This window comes from Ambystoma mexicanum, chromosome 12, assembly GCF_040938575.1.
Source record: "Ambystoma mexicanum isolate Mex_15411 chromosome 12, UKY_AmexF1_1, whole genome shotgun sequence".
NCBI lineage: Eukaryota > Metazoa > Chordata > Amphibia > Caudata > Ambystomatidae > Ambystoma > Ambystoma mexicanum.
The window spans coordinates 642,072,654-642,089,893 of NC_090936.1; the positions used below are offsets into that span (position 1 = coordinate 642,072,654).

A 17,240-nucleotide genomic window follows, 5' to 3' on the forward strand; every position below is an offset into this window, starting at 1 on the left:
TGCCATGTAATAACAGAAACCGCATTAAAAAGCCATTCGTTTACATTCTGATGACCTGCTCTATAATCCCTTGTGCCATTTTACTAACTCTGTTGTTCAGATTCTACAGATTAGTAAAGATCTGGGCTGCATAGTGGAAGGTATAGCTTTTAGAACAGCAGTGTTCGGTGTAACAGCTAAGGGGTCAACTCTCTACTTGAAAACAAGTTTGAAAGTTTGTAGTCTCTTTGCTTCCTGAAAGAAAAGAGATTCGTTTTAGGATTGGGACATGGACCTTCAACGTAAAAGCATTGCTGCCAGCAGTAGCAGCAGGGTAGTTTGGGGCCGGCTGGGCCTGGCCAGTGACTGTGTACAGAGTTTAAAACTTGTATTCACTACTCTTCGGAGCATTTTTATCATCACAGAGTATGTTCCTTGTGGAATCAAGTGGAGGGCAATTAAGACCTGTGATCATCCATCATATTTGTATAATCCTCGGCACTGCCCAGGGCTGGTTAGAATTTGGTGCCAGTAAAACATGGGTAAGAGCTTTGGTGTATAAAATGTACACTTTGACCTACATATAATATATATCTAACCCGCTTTTTCAGTCTACCGTAATAATGTCTGGCTATGATCTGCACAGTAAATCCTCAAGAGGATCCCCTAGTCACCCACTGAAGGGCATGAACATGCTGCAGTTATACCTGATGGGCATTCAGTAGGCATGGATTCACACATACTCTTTTGATTTAAAGGACAAATCGTAGGATCCAAGATGGCTGGCGGCAAAGGGAGTCTGTGAAGGTGGGGGCTCCGCTCTGCCATGGCTGACAACCTAAGCTGAAAACAAAAAAGCATGACCGACCTGGGTCAGAATCGTAATTAAGGGACTGGGCAGCGGCGCTGCAAAGTAAAAGGCTGACATAGTGAAAGAAAAGCCCACCATAAGCAAGGCCATAAGTGACATGGCCGGTAGACCCATGGACCAGAGGCACGAGAGCTCTGCCGCTGGGCCGCCGCAGGTAGAGTGACTGTGGAGGGACTGGTGGCAGAGAAGGCACGGCAGACGAGGTGGCCCGCGGATGCCAGACCCGGGCCTGCGATCAATACAGCCTCTGCAACGGAGCGACTGCAGCACCACGGAAGAGCCCAGGGACAGACAGCGCAGCCCTGAGCTCCCAAGAAGCAATGCTTGGTGCAGCCCTTTGCTCCTGGCCTGTCATACCAGGATTGAAAAGGGTGGCCGTGGGGACCAGCATGAGCAGCCCAATGTGGTAAGGGAAGAGCCCTTGGGACCAGGTTGCAAAACAATCGAGGAGCTCCAGGTCTCAAATGTAGGGTGACTCCCCTCTCGCCAACCCCGAGGGAAGAGGGTGACCGTATACTCATCCTCTGGGAGCCCCAGCGGACATCTAGCGGAGCCCCTTACTCCTCCCCTTGACCATCAACAGGTCAAGGGGAGGAGTAAGCCACAAGGAGACATAACCCCCAGAGTGAAGGCCATCCGTGTCAGTGAAGTCCCCCCCGCATCAGAGGTAGCCGGGCACAGAGAGGAGATTGCACATGACATACAGGGGCATCAGAAACCACAGTAAGCCTAGTAAATCCCCTGGGGTGAGAGCAGGATACGGGGAGCCAGAACTTGCAGAGTAAAAGGCGCCCAGGGGGTCTGGTGGCCCCAGAGGTAGCTGCCCCCCCCACCCCCCGCATTGGTAGATGCTGGTATCAGAGTGGAGGGGGCATCAGCGATTCGGTGTGCCCGAGACAAAGAATCTGGGTGTCTCCCAGAAGCACTACCCACTGCAAGGTTAGGAGGTGGGCCAACAGAGACACAACTTGGAGACCCTCCTTCAAGATTTCAATGCCCAGAAATAAACTTGAAGGGGCGACTGACATAAAGGAATCGAAAGGAAGCAGGAATGTATTCTTTTTTTTTTTTTAAATTTATTTTCAAAAGGTTCATAACAGAGAAACAGTATGTACATAATATAACATCGTGTGATAATCATAACAAAGCCAACAGAACTATATACACCAGAAAACCCCCCTTACCCCAGGAGTCACAAAACAATCAATAAACCGGTCTAATATAGTAAAAGAAATGTACCCCAAACCTTGTTAAATATGCACTTTTCTTATCTCTCCAATACAGCATTTAGGGGGGGGAGGGTATAGCAAGTCTAGGGGTGTACACAAATGCTAGTGAAAATAACCTCCAGGAATTGGCAGAGGATGTGAAAAAAAGCAACAAAATACTGGGGAATCTTTCAATGGTGGCTCAAAATTTGGGAATTCAATGTGAGGACCTCGAGAACCGCTGCCGCCGTTCTAACATTATAAGAAAAAATCTACGAGAAACCATTGAGGACAAAGACCTGAAAGAAACGGTTCAGAACGTCTTCCGGGCCATCCTGGGGGAGGACCCAGAGGTGGCAGTTCCGATGGACAGAAAACATAGGGTAGGCGACAATGTATTGCTGGCAACAATGTCATTATACAGCCAGAAGGACAGGATCTTATACGCCGTAAGAACGGCGGGAGCATTAAAGGTGAATGGTACGGAAATCCTCCTATTCCAGGACATTGCACAAGCTACACTGATCAAACCTCGAACGATGGGGCTGATCACTAGCCTCTTATACAGAAGAAGATACAATATAAATGGACTTTTTTTGTTTGGTCTCCTATTCACATGGGAAGGCAAACAGAATCACAACATGTGAAGAGGGGATGTCGATCCTGCAGATTGAAGAGGAAGATCAGCAAGGCACGGCAATGGGCGTGAAACAGGCTTTGCCAAAGAGGAGACCCTGGGAATGGGAGAAGGCAGCCAGAAAGGATAAACGAGATCGCTAGAAGCTGTGAAGCAAACTCTGCCCACACGGGTCATTGACGTGTATGCTGAGTAAAAACCCAAGTGTGTTGGTCATAAGCTTGCCATTGAGGGGTTGGGGGGGAGCGCGGATCTCAGTAGAGGTTAGTTTCTCCTTACAATCTATCTTTGGGGATAGCTGGCGAGTCAGTTCTGGGAGAATGCTCCACTTGAATTCCCTAGGAACTTTGGCTCGCACCGAGGGCACGGTTTGGGGGCGGGAGTTGGTTTACGGGGGTCATGGTGGGAGAGGGAGTGGGTGGGCACACACAAGGGGGAGATTTGGGCAAGGGGGGACTAGGATCCTTTGGTGAGTGGACAGAGGTCGTTTCAACTATTGGGGGGAGGTCCCACCAGACCCTAGAAGGTCATGCTCATACACCTAGTTGGGGGCTTCAGGAGGGGACGGGAGTTAGGGTACAACGGGATCAGATCTTAAGCTCCTGACATTAAATGTGCAGGCCTTAAATTCCCCCACTAAAAGGAAGAAAATAGAATGATATTTGGCTTGGGAATGCCCAGACATATAGCCCTTCACGAAACTCATATTTGTAAGAGGGATAAAATTAGGCTAAAAAACAGGGGCTACTCCAATATGTACCCAGCCAACTCGGAGGGAAAAACGGGAGGTACCCTCATAGCATTTAGGAGGTCACTAGAGGCGGGGATTTTAGAAGTGAAAACCGATAAGGGAGGCAGATAAGTATTTGTTAAATGTAAGGTTGGAGTGCAAACTATGACCAAAGTATATGCTCCAAACTCCGGTCATGATGGTTTCCTAACAGATACACCGGCCATGCTAGAGGGATTTGCAATTGGGGAGATTATCTTCATGGAATACCTGAACACGGCATGGGACCTGCAAAAAGATTGTAGTGTGTAGACCTATCATAGCCAAGTGTCACCATCTAAAGCATTGAAGTGTACATTTATCCTTCTGACCCTAAAGGATGTCTGGAGGACGACTCAAAAGGAACTACCGGGATACACATACTATTGACACGTCCATCGATCCTTTTTGAGAATTGACTATATCTGGGCATCGGCAGCACTTATGGGCAGGATCATAAGCATAGAAACGGGACCCACCCTTCTCTCAGATCATGTCCCACTGACGGTCTCGGTACGGGGTCAGGGACGACCGGAGGGGCTATGAAGGTAGTCATTCCCACAAGAAATACCAAAATATAGGGTCCTAACCAGCAAACTGGGTAAAAGGAGGGAATATTTCGCTATAAACGGCACCCCGGACATGGACGGGGTGACGGTGTGGGATGCCTTTAAGGCAGTGACTAGCGGGCATCTCATAGCGATAACAGCCACAAGGAACAAACAAATGAGGGCCGCAGAGGAGGAGCTAGAAACAAAATGAAGAGATCCTGGCACATATGGTGCAGGACATGAGTGTTAAGCTCAGAAGGGACTATAGAAACGTGAGAGGCCAGTTAGACCCGCTACATACCAGGAAGGCCGAAAGGGCACTTTGTGCAAGACAATTATATTCTATAAAAGCAAAAAAGCCGATAGCCTCCTGGCTAGCTAGTTTAGGGAGGGGGGAGAGCAGATAGCACTATCATCCAGATCCAAGATTCACAGGAGGAGGTAATCACCTCTACCTCTGACATTATAAAGCAGTTTGAGGGATTCTATTCCAGTCTATACTCCTCCGACGCCTCGGATGGGGAAGCTCAGGAGGCATATCTCCACGTTACCCCTCCACAAAATCACTCCGGAAACTAGAGACTGCCTGGAGGTGGATATTACAGAGGAAGAGTTGTCCCAGGTGATTAAGTCCTTACCGCTCAACAAGGCACTGGGCCTGCATGGGTTCTCAGCGGCCTTCTACAAGACTTTTAGGGCGATCCTAGTCCCCATACTGACAGCAATGTATAACCAACTAGGGGATAAGGGGATAAGGAAAGAATTTCCCCAACAAGGCAAAAATGTTGCTTTTTCCAAAGCCAAATAAAGATCAAACGCAGTGTGGGTCATACAGACCTATTGCACTGACTAACCAAGACAACAAAAATACACAAAAATCTTAGCAAATAGGTTAGATTCCATACTCCCAGATCTGATTTGAGCCAAATCAGTCGCAATTTATTAAAAATAGACAGACCCTTGACAATATTAGACGTCTCTGCCACCTGTTAGAAAAGGTCTCCAAGAAACATTGCCCGGCAGTTCTGTTAGCACTCAACCCGGAGAAAGCTTTTGATAGAGTGGAATGGTCCTTCCTTTTTTCGTGCAATGGAACACCTGAGCTTCGGTCCAGGGTTTTTGCATAGGATCAGGGCAAATTATGTAAATCCAACAATCCCGCTGCATATCAATGGGTCCCTATAATTACCTCCCCGAATTAGATGTGGGACAAAACGGGACTGCCCTTTTCCCCGCTGCTCTATGCCATATAACTAGAACCCTATTGACCACAATTCGATTGGCGGACAAAATTAAAGGAATCCCGTTTGGGGGGGAGGAGCATAAGTTAATGGCGTTTGCGGATGACCTGATTCTCAAGGTAACAGCTCCAGACGCCTCCTTCCAAGGGATTAGACATACTCGGTACGGTGGCAGGTCTGAAAATCAACACTAAGAAATCTGAGTGGCTGAACCTGTCGGTGAGCACCCCCCAGGTAAAGTAGGGTCCCGTTTACGATCGTTAAGGACAGGCTAAAATCCGGATCACCACATCCGTACAGCTAACTTTGTCCCTCTTTTGGAGAGGTTGGAACAGCTATTGGCCAAATGAGTCCCCTGACGCTGTCCTGGTTGGGCAGGGTTGCAACCATAAAGATGGCGATTCTGCTTTATTTTTTCCAGGTGCTCCCCATCAGGATCCCAGTTGTTTTTCAAAACGCTCCAGAAATTAATACTGCCATTCATATGGCGCAAACAGAAACCACAGGTCTCCATGATGGTAATGAGGGCAGCCAGGGGATAGGAGGGAATGGCCCTCCCGAACTTTCACACCTACTTTGTTGTGGCCCAACTCAGGGTAATTAAGGACTGGTTAGGGAACAGCAAAACAAAAATATGGTGCAGAATGGAAAGGGCGGTAGCGTGGAAACTGTTGGACAAGGTCCTATGGCTCCTACATGCAGATCCACCGCAAAACGTACACAACAACACTATCACAGCCTTGCTTGTGTCGCTTTGGGACGAAGAGGCTAGGAAGAAGGGGATAACCACGTGCCCATCTCCCTTTACCCCATCCTCATGATCCTGCAGTTTTCCCCGGCGTGGAGCCTGGGGCATTTAGACCATGGGAGGGAAAAGGGTGCCTACGACTGCGGCATATGACCAGCGGACAGGAAGTAAAACAATTTGAGCAATGCAAGCTAGCTGTCGGGGTGCAGGAGTTGCAGAGGTACTGATGCCATCAACTGAGACACTGGCTGGAGCAACCGGGGCAGAGGCAAGCAGCAACGAGACAGCTGACTCCCATTGAAGCTATCGCAACTAACCCGGGTGACAAACTTCTGATATCAGCCCTGTACAAGCTGCTCTCCTCTGACCCAGAGAACCTGTCTTGGCCATACATGCGGCAATGGGAAGTGGCCTTGGACTGTACAATTACTTTGGGACAATGGGAGCAACTGTGGGCAGATATCCCAAAACTTACCAGGGCAATTCAAATCCAGAAGATGTGGCTGAAAATGATGGTGATGTGGCATTACACTCCAACCAAATTGGAGTGTGGAGGGGTAGGGGACTGAGTGTATATCTGGTGGGCCTGCCCTAAAATCACTTGTTTCTGGAAAGCTGTGAACAGGCTTCAGGGGCTGTTTCCACACCCAGGAAATAGGGACATGGAGCAGTGTACTCTGGGCCTTAGAGACCTGTACAGAAAGTCGTGGCACGACACCAGAGGAGGGCCTTTGCGATATTGCCCTTAGCTGCCATATTGGTCATTGCCCAAAGACGGAAGCAGTATTCCTTGCAGGGAGCGCATACTCCTACAGGAGGATTACAGAATATGTGTCCACAAAGACTGCGTACCGTTGGCATCTCATACACAGGATGACACGTCCAAATGGTTGGAGTGTTTAGCTTTGGATCCTGTGAAGTTGGGGGCGGATGAAAAGGGTGGGGGAGGTTGTTGGTTGTAAAATGTTAAAATTCAATAAACATATGTTAAAGCAAAAGGACAAAGCGAAGTTGGTATGAATAAAGTAAAGGAACTAGATGTACAATGGTTTCAAACTAATGCAATGGGAAAATTATGGATTACTTTAAAGCAAAAAACATTGAGAACACAAAACAGCTGCACACCGCAATAAGTAATTTCCCCATTACACTGACCAGACATAGATGCTTTCAATCATGCTTTCCAACACGTCTTTTAGTATATCCAAAGTAAGTAAACTAGGGGAGCAAAGGGACTAATTGAAGCACACAACTAATTCCATGCACTGTCTTCGTAACATCCACGAGCGAGAAATTGCTGATCTCGAGAGTCTTCCATATACTAATGACGTAAGGCATGATAACGTCTACAAGAGACCTCTTACCAAAAGGCTGCATTGAGCCCATAAAAGGCTTAGCTGAGGAGAGCTTCTTTGTTTGTGTATCTTTCAATTTTCCTGATAAAAGAACAGATACAGTAATCTTATGACTGCTTCCAGCCCCGCCATGCTTCCATAAGAGCACTTCATGTAGTACTAAAAGCTCTGATAAAGTTATACGATCGGCTTGCATTTGAAATTAAGATTCATATATCACTATTGAGCATAAACAATGCCTGCGGTTGTGCATAAAATGGGCCTCATTACGAGGTCGGCGGAAAGGGGTTAACGGCACCGGTACTGGTAAGGATGCCGGTGCCATTAACCCCTTACCGCCGCATTCCGAGGTCCCTTAGCGGGTCCCACTAAGGCTGGCTGGTTTTGCCAGCCGCCCTTAGCGGGAGCCGCTAAGGGACTAGGGAGCTAATAACGGGCCCGCTAATAGCGCCATAGCAACATCCAAACTGGTAATGAGGCCCAATAAGTTTGGTGCGGCTTGTAAGTACAAAGCATTACTGCCTACCTGTGTTTTGAATATGATTTCAATTACTGAGCGTGGCACTCTGTTTGCAGAGGCAAACGCCCACAAAGGTCACTGCTTCGAGATCGGCGACCCAATTGTGCTGCATAATAAGGGGGACAGTATACTTCCCAAAGCAGTTCGAATGACTAAAATGCTTAGGAAAAGCAGATTGCAGTGGAAGTGTCTCATGTCAAGGTAAAAAAGAGGAGTCCAGTGCCAACTTGTAAGTACTTATGTCAAAGGAGATTTCTGTGGGCAGAGCAGCCAACACATCCATGGTTACAACCACGGATGGAACATATCATATGAGAAACGCATTAAGGAAATCTATTCCAAGGTCAGACACAGGCACACGCCATCATAAGAAGAGGTCTTGCACAGGCGACTTGAGGGTTATGTGGGTTGAACACCTTCTTTTCATCCCCTATGCGAAATAGGAAATCCACTGAAAGGAAATATTAGGAAACGCCTCCAAGACAAAAAGCCCTCAACCAGTATCAATCAACATATTGTGGAGTTGGACTGAGAACTTTTGTGACGAGAATCATCCCTTATTGTCAATGTACAATACAAGCCCTATACCAGTTGACCCTCAATGACTTTGTAGAGACAACGTCCCCTTTAACAACCTTAGCCATAACCAGTACAAAAGTGCTAACCCAAGCCCGACTAAAACCTCAGTTTGACAAGATTTCAGATAAAAGGGAAGAAGGTTAATGCCTCTGCTCAGTGTATGGAAGTATTGCCTTCTTTTCAGTGTAAACCCCTAAACAGAGCCCATGTTACTGTGTTTGCTCCATGAAATACCCACATTAAGTGTTGTAAAATCAGAAGATATTTGCCAGGTGGAATTTTTTGACTTTGAGATGCTTACTAGTGTGAACTTGCATTGTAAGTTTCACGCTGTTGTGAAGCTACTGTTGAGTGAGATTGGATACTTTTTAGCATGGGTTAAGATGTTCATGTTGTGCATGTGGTTACGTCGGTAGGAAAACTGGGTATAGTAATTAATTTGTCCACCCTATTTTGAGATTGCTGAATTAAAGGCACTCAAAGAAAACATTGCCATATTTCTGGTGTAAATCAATTGTTAAACATCCACTACTCTTGTGGAAGTGATGTCAGAAAAGTAGTGGAAATTGTCACTTTTCTTTATTTATTTTTATTTGCATCTGGCTTAGTTCAAACATCTACAAAATTGCCAGAAAACAAAAATCGAAGGAAAAGAAAAAAAAATATCAAATTCATACTTGAGATTAACAGTTAGCGAAAATTCAAAAATCCCATATTAAAACGTCATTAAAATACAGTTTGATCAACTATTGGCTACTCGCATGGAAAAGAAGAACATTAAACAATTCCATTCACCAGTATATTACAACCCTATAATTTGTGACTCAATAGAATTTAGAAAACTATATAGATAGAATCAAAGCAATGTTATCACAATGTTCTCACCCCACATCAATCTAGACCAGAAGAGATCTTGCGCATATTCGAGCTGAAAAATGTATTTCAGAATTAAAAAATCTTAGCCTACTGTGACTAAATTACAGACAGTCGATTATCCAGTGTCGTAATGTTTCAAGACATTCTGTTTTTTGCAAAATTGACAGTCTGTAGAAATGTGTATATCCTTGAAGGAAGCCCAATTTTTTGTTTATTCCCTAGTGACAAATTGATTCAGGGGAAATCGAATGTAAAGTGCTCATGCCTTGTTACATGGGAAGCATTTCAGGTAAGTATTAAGTGGACGCTTTATGCCCGGAAATTTAACGTAGTCTTTGAATTAGCTATACGTCCCTATAAGATCAATTGTGCAGAGCCAATCCAGTCTAAAGATTTTTTTTTTCTAACGTTAAAAGGACGATTAATGAGTTGCTCTTCACTGCAATCAATTTAATTGAGAAGTAAAAGCATCTTATGTTTGTATACATTAACTGAACTGGGACAGGCATCCACCATCATTTAACCCAGATCAACATATAAAGAATTACTTGGAGGGTGTACACATTTTGCAAGCTAGAAAGTTGCCTCAAATTATATCTACTATGTAGAGAGATGAGTCTCATTTCATGCCTTATGATAGCATTTGGCATAGATTTAGCGAGTCAAAAAAACCTCTTTCTGAGGAGCCACCAGGAGGCGCTGAGATGTTCTGAAGTATCTCAGCCGGTCTCCTCCCCGGGGCGATTAATTATGGAGATTGTGCCCCCTCAGCCTTGTGGGAAAAAGACCCCGACCCCCTCCATGGCAGCCTGAAGCACTGGTGACGCAGCGGAGCGCAAATTTGGCACCTGAAGGTGTCGGGAAGCTGGAAACGGCCCGGATCCCAGCTGGAGGCGGGAGCAGAGAAACGGCCCTTCCCGCCGAAGAAGCCGCGCAGAGGTTAGTCGACTGGCGGTGGGGGAATGGGCAGTGGCCTGCGGTTCGGGCACACAGTCTGAGGAGTCTTGAGAGCAGAGCGCCCATCCTTGTGACTGCGGACCCTGAACAGAGGTTTGCTGCCCCCGCCGCTGTCTTTTGAGCGTCCCAGCGCAGACGGTCACGGAATCGGGTGGCTGCCGAGTGTGGGAGCCCAAACTCAGCCAGCACCCCAAGGCAGACTGGGCGGCAGTAGACTGTGGTTTGAGGGAAGGTTTCTCCATTCTGCTGTCCCGAGGGTACGCCGGGCGGAGGAGGCGCAGCTGGGCGGCCGCTGTGTCACCCGTGGTCCGTGCTCAGGACAGCAGCACTTTTGGTCAATGTGCGGGCCGTGGAGCGGCGGCTGGCCCCCCACCCCTCCTCCCTTGGCTGAGGGGGTCCGAGAAGACCCATCATCCGGAGCAGTGTGCGTAGAGGGAGCCCCCCGCTGGGTGGGCACTGAGGACATCGCTCAGTGGAGGACAATTTTTGGGCCACAGCCTCACCCGCAACTGTTGTGACACACTTGCAGTGCCTCCTGTGGAGCGGCGGCTGGCCCCCCTCTTCTCCCTTAGTTGAGAGATTGGAGGAGACCCCCCATTCGGGGCAGGGAGCGTAAAGGGGGGGCACTGAGGACACCGCGCGTTGGAGGTCATTTTCAGGACCACGGCCTCTCCTGCCTCGGTTGGGTCACACTTGCAGTGCCTCCTGCGGATCTCTCACCTCATCTCTATCTGTTGTCCCACCACAGACTCTTTTATTGCTGCAACTTCGCCTATGGATGGACCTTGGGTCTTGCTTGTCATCCCCTGTTTATGAACTACCCCAGGGCCAATGGTGGGCGGAACATCATAGCAGCTTCCTGGAATCCGGCTCTCCCGCCAGGTTGAGACATCTGAAAAGGGGTGGCCTGTTGGTTAAATGCCCCCCCCTAGGTAGAAAGCACTAGAGCGGGGGAAGCCCTTATCTCCTGAGGTCTACAAGGTTTGAAGTTGGCGTTTCCTTGTAGCTGCTCCCCCTAGTGGGGGTGGCCAGCGCGCTACAGCCCCCCAGGGCAGAGCATAAGGAGTAGGTATTGAGGTGCGGATCCCTGCACTGTAGGAGAAGGTGGGCAGACACGGGCGGTCTGGCCGGCTGTTCTGACAGGTCTCCCGGGTCTGCGCTTTGCCGGTGCGCCTTCTGAGCCTTGGATGGACTGGGCGCAGGCCCTACAGAGGTTTTGGCGCTCTCCCGAACGGACAGAGGGAGGGAACGTCATGCAGTCCACAAGTCAGCCGGAGGTAATGGAGACCCAGTCTATGAGCCGCAACATGGCAGCCCTGTTGGAGGAGATTCGAGGTTTCAGGGCGGATATAGGCAGAAGGCTGGACTCCCTTGATAAGAAGGTGGATGCCGTGGAGGATAGTGTCCAAGCCCTAGAGGCCAACCAATCCTCAGATGACCTCTTCCAAACGCAGTTTGACATGAGGCTGGAAGAGCTGGAGAGGAGGGAGGAGAAGGTCACCCTTAAATTGGGCGACCTAGAAAACAGGGAGCGGCGCTCCAACCTGAGGTTTTTTGCTATTCCAGAGCAGGAAGGAGAGACGCAGCCAGACATTGCGAGAAGGGTCAGGGCAATCATAAGTAAGCTATTTGATGGTGAAAATACCAACAAGCCTACCATTGACGGAGCCCATAGAGCGGGAGGACACGCTTGTGGGCCAAGGTCCGTCCTTGTGCAATTCCACTATTATGCGGAGAAAACCAAGATCTTGGAGTTGGTGCATAGGAAAGGTCCAGTTAACTGGGACGGTGCCAAAATATCGATTTAGCAAAACCTTTCAGCGCACACCCTGGCGCGCCAGAGACTTTGCGGTCCCTTGTGAAGGTGGCTGCAGTCCAAGGGAGTGCGATACAGGTGGGGTCATCCGTTTTCCCTCACCTTTCAGTGGATGGCTACAAATCTTCCCTGGCCGCTGAGGCCGATATCCAGAGAGTGACGAGAGAACTAATGGGAGACCCTCCTTCGAGTCCAGTTAAAGATGGGGGGAGTCTGGAAAAGTGAAGTCATAAGGAATCCTTGGAATTTGCAGGTCGACGTCGCGTCCGAGGGCACAGGAAGTACAGGAAGGTGGCACCACCTTCCCCGGAGCAGCCGGCGGCGTAACTTGGATGCGGAGGGTCTTGTTCTAGAAATGTGCTTGGGTGCTTTGGGACCAAATGGTTTGCTGTCTGACTGTGTAAAAGGTTGTCACAACCTCTTCAGGTTTTGTCTATAGGGTTTCTTTCATTGTTGGCGAGGGGGGGTTAAGGAGTAAGAAGTACTAGGTTTTGTTTTTATAGTGGGGGGGGCTCAGAATATTGTGTTTTTCTTGGTGAAGATCGCCCAGGAGGTGGCGATCCTTGGTGGCCTGGTGGTGGGGCGACTGGATGTCGCAGCCGTTCCAGGCGCTCGGGGGCAGAGTGGGTGGGGGGCAGAGGGGGGTTGTGTTGTTGGGGAAGAGTAGGGTGGGAGATGGGTGAAGTGGGCGTTCTTCTCGGGGGTTAGGGTGGGCTTTTCTTCGCATTTGGGGCTACCTGGATATAGGGTTTTCACAGGACTTTACCTGGATTACGCATGTGCACTGAGGACAAGGGGCTGGGCACTCACAAAAGTCTCCCATGTGGAGGCGGAAGAGTTGTTCGGCTCTTCCTATGGGTGATTCTCTCCAGCTTTTGTCGGTGGGGTCATGAATGTGCAGGGTTTAAATTCTCTGACTAAGAGATCGTTGGTGTTGAGGGAATTTGTTAGGCTGAAACTTCATTTTCTCCTTCTACAAGAGTCCCGTTGGGTTAGGGGGAAGGAACCTACGTTCAGATTCAAGGCTCTCTAGCAGGTGTTTTGGTCCTCGTATGTGGCGAAAGAGCGAGGGGTTGCTCTCTTGATTTCCCTGAATGCTCACTTCTCCCCCAAAGCTCACATAGCTGATCTGGAGGGGCGTTCTATTATGGTCAAGGGAGGGGTGAAAGGCCGACTCTATACCCTTGTGGGCGTGTATGCCCCGAATGAAGGGCAAGATGTTTTTTGGGAAGAGATGGGGGAGAAAATTAGAGGATTTGCAGAAGGTGCGCTAATAGTCGGGGTGGACTTTAATATGGTTCTGTGTCCGGATAAAGATAGGAAATCCCCTAAACCGTGCCCCGATCTAAGATCCCAAATGAAGTTGGCAGACTCTTTCCGTCGGGTTAATGGGGAACGGGGCCTGGTGGATGCGCACCCTGTTGGGCGCAACCGCAAATCTCTCTTTACTTACTACTCCAGGGTGCATCGAGCATTCTCTAGGCTCGATTATGTTCTGGTAGATTCCTCGATCCGGGACTGCGTCCCTGATTTTGGGGTGGAGACCGTCCCATGGTCTGATCACGGTCTAGTCTGAGTGAATTTGGGAGTCCCCTCCCCTCCCCAGAGCAAGTCGCGTGGGTATGTAATGACGCCTTGCTAATGAATAGGGAGTTGAGGCAGTCCCTCTTAGCCACTATTAAGGAATTCTTTCTTCTCAACGACACTGGGGAAGTGGAGACTAGAGGGGTTTGGGATGCATTTAAGGCTACGATCAGAGGCGCTCTGCTGGAAATGGGAGCTAGGAGGAAGAAGGAGAGGCCTAGGGAGGAGCTCAAGCTGAGGGAGCAAATTGCCGCCATTCAGCCTGGGGGTAAGCTGAAAACACAGATGGGCCCAGGCAAGCGTGAGGAGCTTCAGAGCCTCAGGGCGAAACTGTCTGCCCTCCTTGTGGGTCAGACAGAGAAAAAGCTTGCGTTCTTAAAACAGCGGTACATGGAGAAGGGTGTAAAGGCGGACACGATTCTGGCTTGGAGGCTGAGGGAGCTTCGCAACAGCAGAAGAGTTAACTTTGTCTCTGACCGGGCGGGGGAGAAAATTCTACAGGACGGCCAGATAGCTGAACAGTTTAGGCAGTATTACGAATGTCTCTATGCTTTTGAGTATTCCGGGGATGGGACTGAAGTGGACCGGTTCTTGGAATCTCTTCCAAATCCTTGCCTCGCTCGAGAGAACTCGGACTCCTTAGAACTCCCTATCTCGCCCCAGGAAATAATTGATGCCATCTCTTCTTTGAAGAGCGGTACAGCCAAGGCTCTGATAATGTAAGGAAAACTCTGGGCCTCATGTACGAGGTGTCTAAGCGGGAATCGGAGGCTTACCTCCTCTTGCTGGATTCTGAAAAGGCCTTTGACCGTGTCGAATGGCCTTATATGGGGAGGGTGCTTCGTAAAATGGTCATGGGCGACAAATTCTGTGGGTGGGACTCGGCCTTGTACAGTGGTCCCTCAGCACGGGTATTGGTAAACGGTTGTACCTCAGTGGGTTTTGCGCTCTCTAGATGTACTCGTCAGGGGTGCCCCCTCTCTCCCCTTTTGCATGCTGTGGCAATGGAGCCCTTTGCCATTGCGGTCAGAGCTGACAGTGGTGTCTCCGGGGTGCAGTGCGGGGACTGTGAATTCAAGCTATCCCTCTTCGCGGACGATATTTTGGCATACCTGACCAGGCTCCACGAATCCCTCCCGCATTTGTTAGGCTTAATTTGCCATTTTGGGGCATTTTCTGGGTTTAAGATTATCTAAGTCATGCATTATGCCCATGAGTAGGCTAGACATTGAGATCAGTGGTAGAACAGAGGTGCTGGGGATGAGGGTATCTAGGCACCAATATCCCCAGAGACTTAGGTAAAGTGACGAGTTAAACTTTCTCCCCCTCCACGCTAGGATTTTTAGTGATCTGACAAAATGGGCTCCTCTCACTCTCTCTTGGTTTGGGCATATGGTCACAGTTAAAATGAATATACTCCCCCGGCTTCTTTATCTCTTTTCGTCCCTTCCTTCCATCGTTCCGGACTGCTTTTTTGAACTACTGCAATCTCGTCTTCTTCGCTTTGTTGGAGTGGCAAGAGGGCTAAAGTCAAATACTCCACCCTGACTCTTCCAAAGTCTTACGGGAGGTTTGGCCTCCCTGATTTTAAACTGTATTACAAGGCAGCCCAGCTGCGTGTGATGCTGGAACATCTGAGGGATGATCTTAGGACGTACTGGACCTATGTGGAGGATGTTCAGGTCCATCTATACAAAGTCAGGGATTTACTCTGGGCCCCCCCCAGCCTAATAGAGATAATAAGCTCCTTTCTTCTTGGCCTTCCCCCCTATCTTCTCTCTGGCGCCCCCCGCTTAATTTAGGATCCAGAGGGTTTCGAGAGACGCAATCGTGGTCGGATCAGGGGGTGGAGCGGGCTGCGCAACTCTTTTACCAAAGTGGTTTTATCGAGTGTTAGGCAGAATCCTATGCAGTGCCCTTAGGGACCACTACACCTGATTTTGACTACAGGTGGCAATACAAGTTTTACCTTTGGTACAAGCCCGTACTACTAAGTTATAGTGGTAGCAGTAGCAGAGCAGCCAGGCTTATCTCAAGAGTATATGAGCAGTCGCAGAGATTACACAAAGGGACCACAATTACTGTGACTCAAGCAAACACTGACTCAAGGTTTCAGGTAAAAAATAGAAGTACATTTATTTTTAGACCATCAGTTATAAACTCAACACCTCTATTAAACTTTAAACAAAACCAAACGTTAAATATAAAACAACTAACCAATTCACTTTGTACAGTAAGTCTCAAGGTAAGTACCCTGTGTTTGAATGAACCGGTGTTATGAACAAAACACGATACCGAGGATATGGTTGCGATCACTTTTTGACAGTTCGGTCTACTAAATAAACGCGTATCCGTGACATGAAATGCTCCCGGGGCAAAAACACACTTAGCACCTGAGATAGCCAGAGGGAGTTGGAGGCAAAAATCACAGGCAATATATAGGTTAGGCAAACAGTATCGAGAAACACTCAGAAACAGGAGTTCAAAAGTCAGAGGGTCGGAGCCAGGTTTAGTTGACACCGGAGGCCTGTGCCGAAAATCACACCATTAGACAGTTCACAATGCCGTAGAGCCAAAGAGTACTTGAATATTGTCAATGTTCGGAAGCAAAAGTTATAAGAAGGAGGGAACACAAAGACGAGCCTTGAAGATGAAGAAAAGGGATTCACCCAGTTTCCTCGAGTAGAACACAGTACCTTATTTCCACGATGCAGCTAGTGCCCTGGCAGTTGTTCCTGTTGGTTTCCCGCAGACCCACGATTCTTGGAGCTTCATTGTGAAGGAGGACGTCTGAAGGGGGCCTGCACCACGCAGGGATGAAGCCGGCAGCAGCGACAATAAAAAAGGTGTTCTCCTTAAAAACGGAGGCTCTGCAGGTGGCTATCTGGACCACTACAGCAGTGTGCAGCGATTTCGACCACGGCGGAGATCTCTGGCTGAAGAAGATGAGCTGGTTATTCCCGCCAGGCTCAAGGGAAGAAGACACCGGACTGGATCTTCTCTTAGTCGTCGAACGGTAGATAGCTCAGGACTGCAGCAGGGCTCCACCGGGACTGGGTAGTCGTAGCAGCCGTTGTTCTCTCTGCTTCTCTTCGGTTCCTTATAGTTCCAGAGGCGACTCTGACTTCTAGCCCAAGAGACCTGCCTTTTATGCGCAAAACCCCCATTCACACAGCCTGGCTGTCAATCACGCAGCGGGGTGTTGTCCGGCCGGGACAACCACCTCAGCCAGTCATGGCAAAGTGTGACTTGGGTTTCCTAGGATACCGTGTGCAGGGGGTGACTACACCCCTTCCCCACATTGTCTACCTAGACACCCAGGCACCAAGAAGAGGGCTTCTCTGCAGAAGCCCGCCAAAAGACAGTGAACAAAGAAGGCGAACCTAGTTTGCAGCGCAAAGTAAAACACAAGAAGGACTTTAACAAAAAGAAATGGCGAATAAACCCAACCGGAGCCAAAAAAAAGACGATTTGGTCAAGTGGGTTTATGTTCGAGGCTAATATAATAGCCAAGAACAGTACCACGTTTATCTAATATAATCGCGGTAG

The 17,240-nt window shown here is 48.7% G+C and overlaps 1 protein-coding gene across 4 annotated transcripts in view; it reads left to right on the top strand.

The window, feature by feature from the left end:
• The window catches only part of KMT2E (lysine methyltransferase 2E (inactive)), a 3,564,841-nt gene that overhangs the window by 86,835 nt on the left and 3,460,766 nt on the right, over window positions 1–17,240 (top strand). The window lies entirely within an intron of this gene.